The sequence below is a fragment of the Seriola lalandi genome, unplaced genomic scaffold (assembly GCF_002814215.2).
Source record: "Seriola lalandi dorsalis isolate HSWRI2012SDOR001 ecotype SW California unplaced genomic scaffold, Sedor1 jcf7180002054367, whole genome shotgun sequence".
Taxonomy (NCBI): Eukaryota; Metazoa; Chordata; class Actinopteri; order Carangiformes; family Carangidae; genus Seriola; species Seriola lalandi.
Genome location: NW_019524920.1, coordinates 155,441 through 162,796, shown reverse-complemented (window position 1 = coordinate 162,796; position 7,356 = coordinate 155,441). Strand labels below are relative to the sequence as shown.

Genomic DNA, 7,356 nt, shown 5'->3' with positions numbered 1-7,356 from the left:
CCCCCCCCCCCCCCCCCCCGCCCACACCTTAAAATTAAGATAGTACACCTGAAACAAATCCTTTGCAAATGTAATATGCAGTTTTGTTCGAACGACATCCAAACACAAACCTCTGACCCATAACATAACACTATACGAGCAGTCAAGTGCACTTTTATATGAGGAGCAGGGTTAGCTCCTCACTCCAAATTCACATCGCATTAGATAAATTATGTACACGCCCCTGACTTCAAGATGAGTCATCAAAAAACAAGTTTTACAGGAAGAGAAAAGAGAGGGATTTTGATAGAAACACACTTGAACATGTTTTTGGACATATGTTTGTAAGAGTTTTTAATTAACTCAGATATATAGGATTAGATTTTAGAAAAATACTTTATCTTTAATATTAATGACTGGAAACCCCATATGGCTAAAACGTGATTTTGGCTTGATATTTGCCTGAATGAACGTGGTCCAAGTTTCTCTATATGTTCACATTTTTTATATAAACATACTTCGTACCTGCTTTACATTTTGAAATGATTTCTCAGGATCATTTACATATAAAAAACTTTTTTCTGGTAGCGCTGTGCAGGACCTTTATCTAGCATTCAGAAAAGTCAAATCTTGCCATAATTTCAGACGTGGCAGGTGTCTGTGGGTGTTTACATTTTAGTGTATATTTACATGCATGACTGCCTACATGTGAGTTTGCATGGAGGGGGGATCCTGAGGTCATGTCACCGCTTCTGTACATTTTGTATTCATGTAGTGGTTGGTGGTTGGGTGGGGGTTGGGCGTGTGTATGTGTGTAAATAGGTGGACGGGGGTGGGGAGGGGCTCTTTGTGTTATCATATTAGTAAATGAGTATGAAACATCCACAATAACGTACACACAGGAAGCGTCTTGTGATGTTGCTGTTGTTTGGTTTTTGTAAACAAGGCTCCCTAAAAAGAAGAAGAGAAAAAAAACCCATAATATATTACGAGTGTCTGATATTAACCGAACAGAAGCAGAAACAGAATGGCCCCGGCCCGGTCAACAAAAAGCTAAATTTGATGCTCGCAGCGCTGCTCTCTTTTCATCTTCACCTAAATTGGATGAGAAGAATTAATTCATTAGAAAAAAAAAAAAAAAAAAAAAAAAAAAAGAATTCCAATAACTGAGCGTGTTCTCCCTGAGCTCCCAGCAGCAGCGAGCCTGCAGCTCTGGAGGCCCGAATCTCAATCAGCTCTGCCTCGCCTCGCTTTCCTCAACCACCACCACCCTCCACCCCCTCCACCCCCCCTCCTTCCTCCTCCTCTCTCTCTCATTCCCCTGCCTGACTCGCTCATTCTCCCCTCGCTCTCTACTCCACCGCTCTCTCATCCTCCCCTCTTCTTCTTCTCTACCCCCCCCTCCCCACACACACACACACACACCCTCAACACACACACATGCACACACACTCGCATCCTTCATCCCTAGAGAAATCATCCCCAGCTCCCAACTCGCTCTCTTGCTCTCCCACACTCTCTCTCTCTCTCTCTCTCTGCCTGTATCTGTCTCTTTCTTTGCTTGTCTCGCTCGCTCTCTCTCTCTCTCTCTCTCTTTCTTTTCCAAAATTTCTAATTCAAATTTGCCTTATTGGCATTAGCACATTTAAAGAATAATTCTAGTTTATTACAACTAGTTTTAGTCATCATTGCTGTCAGAAATAACCACACTGTAGTTATTTGCTGAGATCTGGGACACTAAGAAGAAATCATTACAGGGCGAGAAACACTGGCAGTCAGATGATCTTAGTTCAGTTTATTTTGACTCTATGAGAAGAAGGACTTTAAATCACAAGCCACAACATACAGGTCAAGGGTAAAACAGTAAAATCCAAAGTTAATGCCTTTCTGATCCTTGATGTTAACATAGCAGGAGTCTAGGTGACAGTGCGACATGATACTACAAGCAGTCAAACATCCCAATGAAAAATCCCCAAAATAAACTATACGCAGTAATTTTAACGAGGGTGGTAAACTGACACTTCCATGTTTCCTGCACTGTAAGCCTTACAGTAATTTGACCTTCTTTTTAGACGCATCCAAACTAATTTAGAGGAGAAATCGAAGGGGAACGGTAAAACTATTACCCGAACTGTGATCATTTCAGTTCACAGCTTGGTTTAACAATAACCTGCTGTTCTTGCCATAGTTGTGCACTCGCACAATTTTTCCTATGCATTGAGGGATTATCATTGACATTTCAGGTGTGCTTAGTTTCAGTGTTACTTCCAAATGGTTTAAAAAAAAAAAACAGGAACCAGTTCAGAGATCTTTCAAAATGTATCAGCATTTCTTCTTCTGAGCTGTATTTATAGTGACAAATAATAAAATCACTTGTTTTGATTTATATGCATCTGGAAGACCCATGTTCCAGAGGGTGTTTAGTGTAAAAGATTGTCAAACTGGTTTAACGATACGCCGCTCTCAGGTGGAATATAATGAGACTAAGAAAGCCCATGAATGAGAGTGTCGTGACTCCATCCACTTGGTGGCAGTAATGCACCTCTAGGCTTTAAGCTCACTCCCTCCATCTACTGCCTCAGCTCGGCAGTACATTGCGCTCGGCTCGTCAAACACTAAAATCTCCGTCACGCCATTTAACAAACATAATATTATGTTAACTACCTTGTCATATTACTTATTACTAATTCATCCAAGTTGGTGCCGTCGTGCCGTGATGTTGGCTAATTTTTAATTTGCCAGAACTTGTCATAATGACAAATGTCGTTTAAACTCATTCGCATTAAAATCAATGCGGTTTAAGCCGCAGTTTAAACACCAGACTGGACCGCCAAAACCGGAGGTCATTTCAACTGTAAGCGTTACACCGATTCAATACAACGGTATTTATCCATGTAAAAGCTGTTGTGCACAGCTGTCTGCCACACAGATCAACAGATACACAAACAGTAGATGGGTAGGAATCAACTAGCAACCATAATTAACCATATTTAACAGGGTTTTTAATATGGTGTTAATATGTTTATTTTGTATTCCATCCATTTTGGTTTGTTTGAAAAGATAAATGTAAATTTATGGTTAATTTAAATGTGCTCTGAAACAGTATAAAAAATGGAAATGAAGTCTGTCGTCAAGGCAGCCCACGGTGCTGCAGCGCCCACTTTGGGAACCACAGGTAGTTAATCTGCCCAAACTGTTGCCTTGTTTACAACATGTCTGATCATCACTGCTTGTGTTTTTTGTCCTGTTGAACTTAATTATAATGATGTTGCCATGTTCCCAGATCCCAGCAACAAACTTGGTGATTACAGCGTTTTTATAACTGAGAGAAATCATGGCCAAAAATACAAAAATCAGACTCAAGTTGTAATAAGTATGGCATTGTCAAAGCAGGTTGTATAAGGTTTCCAAAACAAAGACTACAAATGACTAGTAGATTACTACATGGCAAACTACAATGACACAAATCAGAGAAATAATAAATATGAGGAGGCGATATGGTTTAAATATTGAATGAAATGATTAATAGAAAACCACTGAAGAAATACAAAAGGGGGCAGATTGTAAAGGAGCTCAACACAGTTTCACGTGCTGTGTTCATGCGCTCTCCCGCTCCCCGTGTCATCGCTCATTGCTGGAGTGCTACAGACTAACGAATGGGCGGGGTTTGCAGGGTGCTAAGAGTGGGCGGTGTTCTCCAGGTACCGGTAGACAATGTGTGCGGGTTCGCAGGGCGGTGAGGTGTTGACAAGGTGACGCAGGGTGCCAATTTGACCAAAAGCCCCCAACCTCACAGCCGCCCCTGGCATCCCAGCACTTCTGTTCACTACCCAGCAGGCTTTGCTTTCTCCCGACTGGTGTGTATTAGCTCTGAGGGCACGGCCCTTGTTACCGGTGCCCAGTTGGGGGTTTGTGCATGCTGGGAGGTGAGCAGAGAGCAAAAGACGAGTTCGTGACACAGTGATCGCAGCTGAAGTGAATTTAATTCTCTGAGTGGATTGTTTTTTTTGAGAAATTGACAAGTGGTTGTGTTATCAGCAGTGTGTGTTTCTCTGGGATCTGCTTCTAGTCAGTAGTTTCTTCAAATTTCAGGCATGTTTGAATTGTCACTGCACCATACTATATCTATAACTTTAGGTATTCAGTTATATTTACATTAGCATTGCAGGGTGCCAATAATCATATTAACATGGCAGTCAATTATCAGTCTGAATTCTTACTCTTTTTTTGTCTTTATTTTTTGTTGCCCATTCCCAATTTTTCATCATATCACGTTTTTTTTTTTATTGCTTTTAATTTATCATGAGATGTGAGACTGGTCTATTTATTTATTTAATTGTTTATTTATAATATGAATTAGATTTCTTCCTGCATATCAATTCGTCTCAGGTGTTCCCCTAATTTAACCCCATTTGTTTGATTGGTTGTGGCAGCCTGTGGTTGTTGTTGTTGTTGTGTTTGTTTATTGCCTAACCAATAAACAAACACAACAGTAACCAAGGTCTAACCAAGGACTGAAATGTAGCTGCTTCTTTTATACTGTTTTGTGCCGACAGTGGGAGTTCATCCCTTTTTAAATTATTAAATGAGCTTCCACGCCTGTGAGTTAATGGTCAGTACAGTCTGATTGATACTGGATTTTTTAGGATGATACAGATATTGATACTTTATGGATTTAAAAGAAATCTGATTTAGCTGCCAATATTCTCGTTTTACACATTTACATAAATAATAATTGTGATAAGGATCAGTTAACTTATACTGAGCATATGATATACTGACATATATTGTTACCGTTTGACTGACACATACACAATACTGATGCTGTGTATCTGCATTAAGCTAATATTAGCCCATATATCAGCCGACTGGTTTTATCGGTTCAGCTCTAAGTTGTCAACTTTTGCTGTAACTAAACATATTTACAGTAGCACACTTCACTTTTTATACGTACAATATCCATAAATAACAATCAATGCCGTGATCTTACTATTATTTTGTCAGGCTCCTTTAGCTGCACCGATACAGAGGATCTCGTTGAGCAACAGTATTATAAGGCATGTCAGCACCTTGTTGCTATAATTGAGAATATTTAGTCAACTTTGAACCTATTTATATTCACTGGAGGCGGTCATGAATGCCCATAATAATCGATTTAATGACCTTCAGCTCCTCTGCTGTTAATTGATTGTCATGTTAGGGTACAGTATTGAATAGTGTCTCAGCAGCAGGACGCTGTTATTCTTTCTTGCTCTTTTGAGCCGGAGATCCCCTGATCTCAGCCCCGTTGTGTGGAAGATTTATGACCCCGCTCTTAAATCAATGAGGACTCTCTGTGAGGGGCTGTACCATTTAATGGACCACTTTTTAATTCAAGGGGATTTTCCTCCTTTTAGTTTTCATAAGGGAACACTATTTAGCAAAAAAAAAAAAAAAAATGGTTGCAACCATTGTTAAAAATGTTATATTTTAACCAACTGGCTTTCACTATGGAGAAATAAATAGCTTTGTATGATTGAATCTACACTGGAATCTGTGGAAAAGGCTGCCTTGGTTGCATTTGTGGTTAATATATCTCTGCACCAGTGCAGCTAAGACAAATTCCTGCACATTTATTGCACTTGGCAATTAAAGTGATTCCTGCTCTGGTTCTGATTTAGGCTGTTTGCCAATATATTTATTGGTTACAGAAAAGCAGAGAGCTTGCAGAGAGAAATAAGAGCAACATTGGAGGCAATGCTAAAGACACAGTTGGCACTATGGAAAAAGAAATCAATAGTGCAGCGTTGTTTCACTGTAGGCTACAGCACCTGGAAAGCATCAGAAGACACTGGCTCACTAGTAAACACAATTCAAGTTATTTCACTGCTGGTGGGTAAATACCATAAATCTACAAAAAGCACACTCTCACAAATGATGTAAAGAATAACTTATTTCCTCATACATGCCTAAGTATTTTGTCTTTTAATAGGTTTTAGTGGCCCTGGGGACATAAAACTCATCCACTGCATAATGACCATGTTACATTTTATTACAAGAAAGAAAAGAAAAAGTTGCAGCTGTATGTTTTTTTCTTTCACAATTCAACAGTAATTTGAGCACTAGTCGATTAATTACAACACTCCACAATATAAAATGTATAAAATGTTGCCAATTGAAAATGTGGTTTCATGTTTTTAGTCTTATGAATGTCTTTGGTTTTATAGCTTCTTTCAATAAACTATGAAACCCAATACTTATTTTTGTTTTAATAGATTATGTAGTGAGTTTTAACTGACCTATTTATCTAAAAAATGTTATTACAAAATTAAATATCACCAAATTTGGAGACGCATTTGTTCCACTGGAAAGCTTTGGTTCACAGTTTGAGTTCTTGGGAGGACATTGTTTTGATTTTGGTGCGTTACAAGTCGTGATGCATCACGTCATTCTCAGTCTGAACTCCAGGTCAGTTGTTGGACAAACTGCTGCTGGAATTAGAGCAAATAAAAAATGAAATAAAGACCATTTTAATTGTCCATTAAACACCAAGGATTATTTCCAAACATTGCTTTAGTTTAATCCACACTTATCAAGCTCAGACAAGCCCAGTATCAGACCATGCAGCAGATGCCAGATGTGTTTGCATGTAAAACCACTGTATCAGCGCTGAGTTGTGTCAGTCAATGGATGGAAGTGTTAATTTTCAGAACAATGTGTCTCTATTTTCAGTAAAATCAGAAGCAGGAGTCTCCCATTCAGTTTTTAAAAGGTAAAACTTTATTGACCTCAAGGGGAAATTTACAGCAGCACAGAGATAAGCCAAGAGGTAATAAAGCACATAAAGACTTATTTGGATAAAGTGAATAAATAAGAAAGATAACATTAATAATATGCACATTACATAACAATATATTATTTATATTAAATAAGTGAGAAAGCTCTGGTTGTGCAACTCTTGTAGCTGATGTGTGTGTACTATCTATAAGTAAAGGTATCAATAAAACAGATGTTTATCTAATCTCAGTGATATAAATTATAGAAACACTCGTCATTATAAAACAATACAGCTCAACAGCACCACTAACTACATCCTCCTATACAGTTGAATCAACACCTCAATAAAACTGATTCAACAGAAACTGAACATTATGACCTACATGAAGGGGAGAATTACTGCTGGACTGTTGTTAGACTGCATTAGCAAGGTGCTCCTAATAAAGTGCCAACTGAGTATATATATATATATATATATATATATATAGTATATAGGGCTATGTATATGTGCAGTCTGCACAATATACACACTACAGTAGTAATACATTACTATGAAATACATACACACACACATATATATATATATGTATATGTGTGTATATATAGAAATTGAAAAGCATT

The 7,356-nt window shown here is 38.3% G+C and overlaps 1 protein-coding gene across 4 annotated transcripts in view; it reads left to right on the top strand.

Moving 5' to 3' along the window:
* Window positions 1–7,356, top strand: part of ldb2a (LIM domain binding 2a) — a 90,818-nt gene that overhangs the window by 59,874 nt on the left and 23,588 nt on the right. The gene's annotated exons all lie outside the window — the stretch shown is intronic.